Raw genomic sequence first — 12,477 nt, 5'->3', positions numbered from 1 at the left:
TGTCTCAGTGATAGTCGACCCAAGGTACTTGAAGTTTCTCACCCTTTCAAACTCCCTGTCGGCTATCCTAAGATTTGGTAGGTTTTGTTGGTTGGTCATTGTTATATACTTGGTCTTTTCGATGTTTACTGAGAGGCCAAGTTTCCTTGCACCTTTCTCCAGTTGTTGATAGGCGTCGCCTAGCACAGCAGTGTTTTGTGCGAGTAATGCCACATCATCAGCTTGGCTAGGTACTGCAGTGAACGATTTAAGAAGATTCCTCCTTTATTTAACTCTATCTGACTTATGACTTTTTCTAGGCAAAGGTTGAATAGCAAAGAGGAGATATTGTCACCCTGTCTAAGTCCCTTCTTCCACTTCTCTGGAGATTTCGCCCTGTATTTTTACTTTACAGTTGGTTTCGCTGAGGGTCATCATAGAAAGTTTAATGAGCTTCTTAGGTATTCCAGTCTCTTCCATTACATTCTTCAATGCCACTCTTGAGATGCTATCATAGACTTGTTTAAAGTCGATATAGAGCTGGTGTATGTTAATTTTATGTTCATAACATTTTCCAAGTAGTATGCACAATGTGAATATCTGGTCAGTTGTTGACCTATTTCTTCTAAAGCCACTCTGATAGTCTCCAACTCTCTCTTCCACATATGAAGTAAGCCTGCTGGTTAGAATCTTGGAGAAAACTTTTTTTTCTGCTCCATAGTAAGTTAGTTCCACCTGTTCTTCTTGTTCTAACCCTTCCACTTCTGGGTTCAGTAACTCTTGGAAGTATTCTGCCCACCTGCCAAGTATTTTATTACTTTCCCGTATCAAATCCCCTTCTTTGTTCCTACACATATTTGTTCTGGCTTGGAACCGGGTCTTTCCTTCTTTAATCTTTTGGTACATTTCACAACTTTGCTTCTCTTCTCCTAGCTGTTCAATTTCTTTCAGTTTTTTCTTTTCTAGTGCTCTTTTCTTCTGACTGCAGACCCTCTTTGCTATACGGCGCTTTTCATTATATTCATTCAGATTTGCTCGAGTTGTTCTCTTCAATAATTTCATTCGTGCTATATTACGTTCCTCAATTCTTCTCATACATTCTTCGTCAAACCAATCTTCCTTTGTTTGAGCCCGTTCATGTCCTAAAACCTCTCCAGCTGCCTTGAGGATTGCAGTCTTACATCGTTTCCACATTACTTCTGTATGTTCATTTGATGTGTCGGTCTCATTCTTAATCCTCTCTTCTATTTTCATCTGATATGCTCTCCATATTTCTTCTAACTTGAGTTTCTTAATGTCAAACTTCTTTTGTTTGTGGCCTTTTTGTTTACTCAATAGTGAGATCCTCTGTCTGTATTTAATTCTCACTAGATGGTGGTCTGAATTGCAGTCAGCTCCATGTTGGCTCCTAACATCCATTATGTCTGACCCATGTCTCTGATCAATCAATATATGGTCTATCTGATTTCTGGTTTGTCCATCTGGTGAAATCCATGTTTCTTTGTGTATTTTTATGTGGGAAACATGTACTGCCGACAGTCATGTTTTTGCTTATAGCAAAATCTACAGCCCTAAGTCCATTGTCGTTTGATATTTCATGGAAGCTATGTCTTCCTATGGTTGGCTGAAAGGCCGCTTCTTTTCCTATTTTTGCATTCAGTTCTCCTATTAATATCTTGACATCACGTTTGAGAGCCTGATCATACAGTTGTTCTACCTTTCTGTAAAACTCGTCCTTTTGTTGTTTATCTGCCTCCTCTGTGGGTGCATGTACATTTATGATTGTAAAGTTGAAAATTTTTCCCCTTAATCTTAATATGGACATCTGTTCATTGATTGGTTGGAAATACATCACCGCATGTTTCAGTTCTTTAGCGACCACAAAACCTGTTCCAAAGGTATTCATCCTCCCACTACTATAGAAGATAGTGAAATTTCCTGCATCCATTATGTCACTCCCCTTCCACCTAATTTTTTGGAGAGCCAATATTTTTATACTGTAGTTGTTTACTTGTGTTAGCAGCTGACGTAGGGCTCCAGCTTGGCATAGGCTCCGCACATTCCATGTTCCTGTGAACAAATCTCTTATTCTTTTTTGGCTTGCTGGAGTCGTCATCGAAATAACTGTCCGGCTTATTCCTTTGCTAGCATTCGCAACAATTGATGTTTTACAGGGGGAGATTGTTAATCTTCCGCCCAACCATTTGGGGGGTTGCCCCTTACAGCTCGCAGGGTAGCTGGCCCCACCTTCTGGGGAGCATCCTTAGCCTTTGTAGGTCCCTCTACCAACTGCAAGGCAGCAGGTGATTTGTATTGGGTTTACTCCCTTAGGGAGACTGGCTTCACCACGCCTCTAGAGCTCTCCCTGCCGTATGGTGTAGGATGTTAAGAATGATAAGGGAGTGGGATAGGCTTAGGATAGGATCGGACAGGAGACAGGAGATAGGTCGTTGTGGGACACACTTAGTCTGGCTCCTCCCCATTGGTCTGTCTGGCATGGGTGGCCCTGCTGGTAGCTACGCTACCGCCGGCATAGCCCTCTGGATCCAGAGGGTGCAAACCTCCTCGCCCGCATCGACAGTGCTACATTAAGGCGGTGTCCCCTGAGGAAGAAATTATGCAGACTATCATATACAAATTTTATTGGTGTATGAACATAGCACCAATATGTGTGCACTGACTGGCAGTTTACTCAAACACACTTGCAAATTTATCCAGCACTTGTCTCGTAAACACATAGCCATAAGATCGCAGAAATTGTCTCTACAGTACAAGATTTATAATACCATGTCTTGATTTTTTCCAACACATTAAGTGCCTCTTATAAATATGACATTTACGATTATACATTTCTTGCACATACCCATGAAAAGTAACTGGCCCTTCTTCCCCACATCAATAGCAACAACAGTACTGCACCATAGCTGTTACTAAAACTCAAACATGCGAAACGTGTATAAAACAAGGTGAATACATGTAATATCCAAGTTTTGCTAATGCCGCAAATTGTAGACAAGCAGTGTCATCCCAAAATCACGTTACTTGCCTGGTTATATGTGGAGAACATGTGCATTAGGCTATGCTCACTCTATGGATATTCTGGTCCTTGCATATGAACTAGTTATATGTTGGTCTGAATGTTGGATATTAGACTAATGTGTACCATTATCTATTTATGATAGGAGTCAGTGATAAAGAAATTCTTGATAGAAACAACTGTTCTTACTGTGCATAAGGTCTGTGTAACACAGCTGTATGAGAGGATTCACATTCTCAATGCACTGCCATTCCAAAGTTCTACAATTTCATTATAGCACAGGCTAAGCCTGGATGAGCCTTAAACCCCACTAGGAGAATGGTTTTGCAGCCTCATTTAGCTTTCTCAGCTAGCTCAAAAGGTCATAGAAATAACTATTCAGGCAGTAGTAGCCAACCGAGACAGACGCAGCAACGGGGAAGTAACCGCTTTCCTGACATTTACAAGTTCCTAACCAGGAGCGAATTTGATTATATCATCTGTGTGCTTTAATAGTTTAGTTTCTTGAATTTCTGCATGTAAATTTAATATTTAATAGCCACTGTTCTCGCATTTTCGTTTACGTCGGGAAGCAAACAGATTTTGTGACATATTACAAGTTCCTAATCAGGGGCGAATTATTTAGTTTCACCTGAGTGCTTCGGTAGTTAGGTTTTTGAATATCTGCATATTACTAGACACAGTTTTCGTCAGGGTCTACAGCGGATTTCTGTAGCGTGAGTCGATAGTCCGTTTATCTGCATAGTTTATTTTTCCATGGTCTTGAGTATGGACAGGGACTGCGATTGTTGTGTGCGGATGCGAGCCAAGTTGGTGACACTTCGCTCCCAGCTTCAGACTGTGATGGCTTCGGGTACATAGCTTGAGGCTGCAGTGGATGGGCACCACTGCTGCGTGCCAGCCGTGAGGATCCAATGGACGTTCAAGAACGTCAGAGTCCTCCTATCGGTCCTCACCGGTGGCCAGCCCAGTTACTGCTCGCACTGAGGCTGACCCCTCACCTGCGGTCGAGTGGGAGGTCGCCTCAGGGCGAAGCAGGCGGTGAGAGGCTTCCCAGGTGGCTGCACATAAGGCCTCAATGGTTTGTCTGACAAATAGGTTCCAGGTGCTGTCTGTGGCTGACACTGTCACTGAGCCAGATGCTGTCGCCTGTCCTCCTTCAGAGAAAACCACTCAGCCTGCAAGATCTGGGCAATCACAGAGGATGGGATTATTGGTAGTTGGGAGCTCCAACGTTAGGCGCGGTATGGGGCCCTTAAGGACTTGGCTGACAAGAAGGGTAAGAAAATCAATGTGCACTCTGTGTGCCATGAAGAGGACAGGGTGCAGCCAACTGCAGGTGGTTGCTGATGCCGGTACCAATGATGTGTGTCACCTTGGATCAGAAGAGATTCTTTCTGGTTTCGAGCGGCTAACAGATATGGTAAAGGCTGCCAGTCTTGCCTGCAAGATGAAAGCACAGCTGACCATTTGCAGCAAAGTCGACAGGACCGATTGCAGACCTCTGGTATGGAGCCGAGTGAAGGGTTTGAATCAGAGGCTCAGACGGTTCTGTGACCGTGTAGGCTGCAGATTCCTCGACTTGCACCAAAGGGTGATTGGGTTTTGGGTTCCACTGAATAGGTCAGGTGTCCACTATTTGCAGGAGGCGCCTACATGGGTAGCAGGGGCTGTGTGGCGTGGACTGGGCGGTTTTTTACGTTAGAGGGTCTCAGGAAAACACAAGAAGGACTTCAGTCACAAAGGGTGCAGGCTGAACACAAGAAGAACGTAGATACACGAACCATTGATATAACAGTTGTAAACTGTCGTAGCTGTGTTTGGAAAGTACCAGAGTTCCAAGTGCTAATAGAAAGCACAGATGCTCAAATCATTATAGGCACTGAAAGCTGGCTAAAGCCGGATATAAGCTCAGCCCAAATTTTTGCGAAGGACTTAATGGTGTCCGAAAGGATAGGGTAAACACGGTTGGCGGTGGCGTGTTTTTTGTTGTTAGAAGTAGTTTAACTTGTCGCGAAATTGAAGTAGATACTGTGAGTTAGTATGGGCAGAGGTCATTGTTCGCGACTGGAATAAAATAATAACTGGATCCTTTTACCGACGTCCCAATTCAGATGATACAGTTGCTGAAAGGTTCAAAGAAAACTTGAGTTTGATTTCAAACATGTAACCAAGTCATATGATAATAGTTGGTAGTGACTTTAATTTACCCTCGATATATTTGCGAAATACATGTTTAATTTTGGAGGTACGCATAAAATATCATCCGAAATTGTGCTAAACGCATTCTCTGAAAATTATTTCGAGCAGTTAGTTCATGAGCCCACGCAAATAGTAAACGGTTGTGAAAACACACTTGACCTCTTAGCAACAAACAATCCTGAATTAATAACGAGCATCGAAACCGATTCAGGGATTAGTGAACACAGGGTTGTCGTAGCGAGATTCAATGTTGTAATCGCCGAATCCTCGAAAAATAAGCGAAAAATATACCTATTGAAAAAAGCAGATAAAAATTCACTTGACGCCTTCCTGAGAAACAATCTCCACTCATTTCAAATTAATAATATAAGTGTAGACCAGATGTGGCTTCGATTCAAATAAGTAGTATTGGCAGCAATTGAGAGATTTATACCAAATAAATTAACAATCGACAGAGCTGATCCTCCTTGGTACACAAACTGGGCTAGAAAACTGTTACAGAAACAACGAAAAAACATGTCAAATTTAAACAGACGCAAGATCCCCAAGATTGGCGATCTTTTACAGAAGGTCGAAATTTAGCGCGGACTTCAATGCGAGATGCTTATAACAGTTTCCGAAATTAAACTTTGTCTCGAAACCTGGCAGAAAATCAAAAGAGATTCTGGTCGTATGTGAAGTATGTTATCGGCAAAAAACAGTCCAAGCCTTCTCTGCGCGATAACAATGGATATACTATCGAAGATAGTGCTGCCAAAGCAGAGGTACTAAACACAGCCTTCCGAAATGCCTTCACAAAAGAAAACGAAGTAAATATTCCAGAATTCGAATCGAGAACAGCTGCCAACATGAGTAACATAGAAGTAAATATCCTTGGAGTCGCGAAGCATTTTAAATCACTTAATAAAAGCAAGCCTTCTGGTCCAGACTGTATACCAATTAGGCTCCTTTCGGAGTATTCTGATGTATTAGCTCCATACTTAACAATCATATATAACCGCTCGCTCGACGAAGTTGCACACCAATATTCAAACAAGGTAGCAGGAGTAATCCACTAAATTACAAGCCCATGTCGTTAACGTTGATACGCAGCAGGGTTTTGGGACATATACTGTGTTCAAACATTATGAATTACCTCGAAAAAAAAATCGGTCTATGGACACACAGTCAACATGGGCTTAGAAAACATCGTTCCCATGAAACACAATTAGCTCTTTATTCACATGAAGTGTTGAGTGCTATTGACAAGTGATTTCAGATCGATTGCGTATTTCTGAATTTCCAGAAGGCTTTTGACACTTTACCATACAAGCGGCTCGTAGTGAAATTGCGTGCTTATGGAATATCGTCTCAGTTATGTGACTGTAATTGTGATTTCTTGTCAGAGAGGTCACAGTTCGTAGTAACTGACGGAAAGTCATCGAGTAAAACAGAAGTGATTTCAAGCGTTCCCCAAGGTAATGTTATAGGCTCTTTGCTGTTTCTTATCTATATAAGCGATTTGGGAGACAATCTGAGCAGCCGTTTTCGGTTGTTTGCAGATGACACTGTCGTTTATCGACTAATAAAGTCATCAGAAGATCAAAACAAACTGCAAAACGATTTAGAAAAGATGTTAGAATGGTGCGAAAAGTGGCAGTTTACCCTAAATAACGAAAATTGTGAGGTCATCTACATGAGTGCTAAAAGGAACTCGTTAAACACGATAAATCACTCTAATCTAAAAGCCATAAATTCAACTAAATACCTACGTATTACAATTACTAACAACTTAAATTTGTAAGGAGCACATAGTAAATGTTGTGGGGAAGGCTAACCAAAGACTGCGTTTTATTGTCAGGACACTTAGAAAATGCACAGACCTTCTAAGGTGACTGCCCACACTATAATTGTTTGTCCTCTTTCAGAATACTGCTGCATGGTGTGGGATCCTTACCAGATAGGACTTTTGGAGTACATTGAAAAACTTCATAGAAAGGCAGCACGTTTTATATTATCGCGAAATATGGGAGAGAGTGTCACAGAAATGATACAGGATTTGCTCTGGACATAATTAAAAGAAAGGCGATTTTCGTTGCGACGGAATCTTCCAATCACAAACTTTCTCCTCCTAATGCAAATATATTTTGTTGACACCGACCTACATAGGGAGGAATGATCACCACGATAAAATATGGGAAATCAGAGCTCGTACGGAGAGATATAGGTGTTCATTCTTTCCACACGCTATACGAGATTGAAATAATAGAGAATCGTGAAGGTGGTTCGACTAACCCTCTGCCAAGCACTTAAATGTGATTTGCTGAGTATCCATGTAGATGTAGATGTAGATTCGTAGACTCCGTATTTGATGTTCTAGATTTTGTAAAGTACATTTTGAATCTGCCAGAATTAATATTTCAGCATCCTGAGTTTTCCATAAGCAACTGTCTTCTCTATGGCTGAAATTTCTGCTGTACGAATAGGCTACAAGTTTCCATAGAATGCGCAGCCACCCTCTATCGATCTGCTGTCGTCGACTTCTCTGACGTAAGATGTTTATGTTGTTATCTACTTTATATGCCCAACTGTTCGTTATATCTATACATCAGATAGAGCAACCTCAAGCACCTTCACTGTAATGGCGACTAAATTTCGGGTTTTCATAACAGTTACTGATGTTAACTTTTTGCTCAGTCGATCATCAGTTATTTTTTGCTGCATTACCGAAGACAAGGCAGTTACTACCGTCTTTGGATGTTAGGTATTATTTACTGTTACACACACAATTATGGTATGACTTTAATTTTTTATTCACAACATTCAATAATAATTAAATGATCATGAATGATTGCGTTTTGTATAGAGGGAAAAGGAGGGTGGATCCTATACTTGCTCTCAGCAATTACAACACTAAAATCTCTGTGACTTTTATAATTCGTCACTCAGTGATATTATAGCAAGGACTATGGTCCATTACTATACTCTGACACAGCCATTCAATCTTCGTACACTTTCATTTTCACAAAGCTACGTGCCCAGCTCCATTCTTATATTCAATTTAACATCCCTTCATATAGTCCACAGATCCTATTATCACTTATTCGACATGTAGTAGAATTTAATACTAAGCACTACTTTTCTCGTGCCCACAATTCGTCAGATGTTCTTAGTCTGCGACACTCTGGCAAAAGTCTGTCCCATATAAATTAACTATAATCAGTTTTCTTGCAGTTTAACAAAAAATGCCCTGATCTCTTCTGTAGCATATCACAAGGAAATACCCGCTGTACCGCACACTGCTGTTAAGTAGACTTATTGAGAGCGCAGAAAACAAGACAATAGAACTAACAATACCCGTGCATGATTTGTATAGTATAATTTAGAAACAAAAATAGCTGCATTAAACCCTCTTTGATTTCCCTGAGGCGCTACTTTACTGCAGGCGTTATTCTGTTGAGAGATTATATATATCGATAATTTTAATTAAAACTTTTTCAATGCTATTAATTATTATGGACATCATCAGTCACCTCTCCTGTATATGAAAATAAACCTGATAATATTGTTCTTGATTAAAAGAGCGGTTATGAGTGGAACACTTTAGTTTGGTATCCAGTTGTAAGAGTTTCCATTTCGAGAAGTCTGTATAAATCTGTAAATGTTAAAGCTAGTTCATCCCAAGGAATTACATAACTCCTGCATTTGTATTATTTATACTGTGCATGAAAGGGAGAAATACAGTTCAAAAGTATTTCACTGAGTGTTCCACTCACTCGAAAATGATTTTCGATCGACACTTCGTCCCTGACAATAATCCGATGCTGCCAAATAATTTCTATGAATAATTGTTTTATTACTCTATATTGATGGGACTATTTTCTTATCAGTTACATTTCCTTAAGCTGTTGAGTCAAACTGCACAGCTACATTTATGCCAATATAATTTATTTCAACTGACATCATTCTGAAAACTGAGCCAGTAGCAATTCTGATTGTATACATGGACAGATTTATTAGCCTCTGAAGGCGATGGAGGAGGATCCATGAGCAAATTTACATTGCTTGCAGAAACACATCTTAAGCATCCTTCTGCAACACCGTAGTCTCTCTCTCTTTAAAGACTGTTCGACTGCCATCGTAATTTACCTGTAAATGATAACTTACCACGAACTTCTTGCAATCTAGTACATGTATTTCATAGGAATGATAAGCCTCTCGCTTCCTCTTCATTCCACCACATTCAGCTTATTTTGATAATCAGCCTTTGTTTTGCATCCTTCACGAGGCTTACAAAAGGTGAAGAAAACATTCCACAGTCGGAGGTCGGCATGTGATTCCTCATCCAGAGTCAAGACAAAAGTTTATCTAGCAAAATCAGATAGGGTGCATTTTGAAAAGAGTTGTATGAATACTAGAAACTGGCAACACAGCCACGTTATACAATGCATCAGAATGTTCAGAGGAACGTGCATCACCAGCTGTTGCAACTCCCTGAATAGACCGCTCGGACGTTAAACCAACATCCACCATGGACCTATGGTTCGAATCCTAGGAACGGTCTTTTTTTAATTTTTTACACTGTCATTCCCTAGTTCTCGTCGCTTATAAGCAGGACGTAATTGTGTCATGTGATAGTGGGTCCATAAAACTGCATCCATGTTTATAATAACTGCACAGTACACAACTATAACTGGTCCTGTCAAGTTCATGCAGGGCAGCTTCCCAATAGAGTATACATACCCGATAACAATGTTGCAGCTGGTCCCGGCGGAGGTTCGAGTCCTCCCTCGGACATGGGTGTTTGTGTTTGTCCTTAGGTTAATTTAGGTTAAGTAGTGTGTAAGCTTAGGGACTGATGACCTTAGCAGTTAAGTCCCATAAGATTTCACACACATTTGAACATTTTTTGATAACAATATTATTCTCGCCTAGAGCAACGCCTATGGGAAACCGGTAATCTTTGTCCATAGGTAATGGACAGATCGTCCAACGCCTGGATGTACTCCACAAAGAGAGGACGCGATTCTTGAAACCGTTCACCAATCCATTTAGTGAAGTACCAGTGATATTCCAAGGCAGTCCCAGGTATCTCAAAGAACGGTTATTGAAGTGCTGCATGATGAAGAACTACACCCATATCATTAAATGTTATCTCAACACCAGCGGCGGGAAGACCGCATTCAATGAGTACAGTGTTGTGAATGGCTTTTGCGCCAAGTGGAATATAACGAACATTTCATAAATAACGTGATATCGACCGATGAATCCAGTTTCACTCATGAAGTTATTTTCAACCCCCACAACAACCGTTATTGGTAGGAACACAACCCACATGTCACCTGTGAATGTGGCTTTCAGGCATACTTCGGCATGAACCTGTGGTCTGGAACCGTGGGAGGAGTGCTGTTATGCCCTTACCTATTGCCAGACAAGTTGAATCTGCCCTTTTCCTTCGCAGTACTTTGCCTGACGCGTTGGAAGACGTTCCACTTGGTGTTTGGCGACAGCTGTGGTTTCAGCAAGATCGTGCAACGCCATGCTTTGAAATGAATATCCGTAGATATTTAATTAAAACGTTCCTGGGGAAATGGATTGGTCGTGGAGGTCCAGTGTTCTCCGGTCCTTAATCCACTAGATTTTTATTTGTGAGGACACTTAAAGGAACAAGAAGTTTGTAGTACTCTGCCCATGGATGAACACGATCTAACAGCATGCGTGCACGCTGCTTCAGCAATGGTGGGTGCAGGTGTGTTGCGCAGCGTCCAGCATAGTACGATCCATCGACTGGAGAAGTGTTTCCAATTGCAAGGTGGTCGCTTTGAACATCTTCTCGAAAGTGAATGTTGTTTGTGTATGAAGGTATCTCCTCTGTGAAAATAACAATGGACGTTAAACAGACGTTATACAGACGATGTTACTGTATCCAATATTATTTTCCATTGGCTTTATTTGTGACTTGGACGAAACAAAGTGGTCGTTTATGTTAGTAAGAATTTCATGTTATGTCTTAACATTTAAATGAAAGTTACAGCAATAGAAAGAAATACAGAAGACACTGGATTGCCGAGGTGTACATTAGATGCATTAACTGAAAAAAAAAAGTTTGGTACGAACGCAACTCGAACAACATCAGCAAGGCTGCATATGCGTTTCTCCCCCCCCCCCCCCCCCCCCCCCACAAGCCACCCTCGCCATCACCTGCCTTCTTTCACTGACCTAATGGGACAGCTTTAACAGAATGCACAGCATGCTACCTGTTTTAGCCATTCTGCAATTGGTTACAGCATTGCCAGAGCCTTGTTCTTTTTTTTATTGCATTTCTATTAAACCTGTTGGTGGAACTAGTTTCTGCTAGATACTCTTCTGTATTGATTGACAGCCTTTTTTTCTTCACACTGTATACATTCTCTTATTTATGGCTTCAGCTCTCACTTCACAATTGATACCATGGCAGGTCATTTATCATGTCAGATGCAAGCAACTGAGATACTGATAAACAGCATTTATCAACATCTACTTCATGCAACGCAAGCCATCTTACAGTGTGTAGCAGAGGGTATTTCCAACACAACACCACTGATTCCCCCCACCTGTTCCATTCGCTAATGGCGTGTGGGAAGAGTGCTCGTCGATAAGCCTCTGTATTAGCTCTAAGCTCTCTGGTTTTCTCGTCGTGGTCTTTTCGCGGGATGTATGTGGGAGGAAGTAACATGTTGTTCGTCTCTTCCCGGAAAATGCTCTCTCGAAATTTCAGTAGTAAGCCTCTCTGTGATGCACATTTCCACTCTTGCAGTGTCTGCCGCTGGAGTTTTTAGATGCATCTCTGTAACCCTCTCGCGCTGACTAAACGAACCGGTGAAAAAACGAGCAGCTCTTCGTTGGATCTTCCCTATCTCTTCTATCAGTCCTCCGAGACTGATGAACAATAGTCAAGAATCGGATGTACAAGCGCCTCGTAAGCCAGTTGCTTCCCAGATGAGCTACATTTTCTTAAGATTCTTCCTATGAATCTTAGCATGACGGCATGTTTGTTTTATGTGGTCATCCCACTTAAGATCTCGTGGGATAGTTACTCTTAGATATTTTACTGTAGATACCATTCACGCAATTTGTCATCGGTAGTGTAGCTGTTCAGTAGTGTATTTCTTTTCCTGTGTATGTGCAGTATGTTATATTTAATTACAGGGGCAACTGCCAGAGCCTGCAACATTCATCAATTCTCTGGAGGTCATTCTGCAAGTCGTTACTATCCTCTGGCATTGCTACTTTGTTGTAGA

The sequence above is a fragment of the Schistocerca americana genome, chromosome 4 (genome assembly GCF_021461395.2).
Source record: "Schistocerca americana isolate TAMUIC-IGC-003095 chromosome 4, iqSchAmer2.1, whole genome shotgun sequence".
Classification (NCBI taxonomy): Eukaryota; Metazoa; Arthropoda; class Insecta; order Orthoptera; family Acrididae; genus Schistocerca; species Schistocerca americana.
This window is presented reverse-complemented; position numbering follows the sequence as displayed.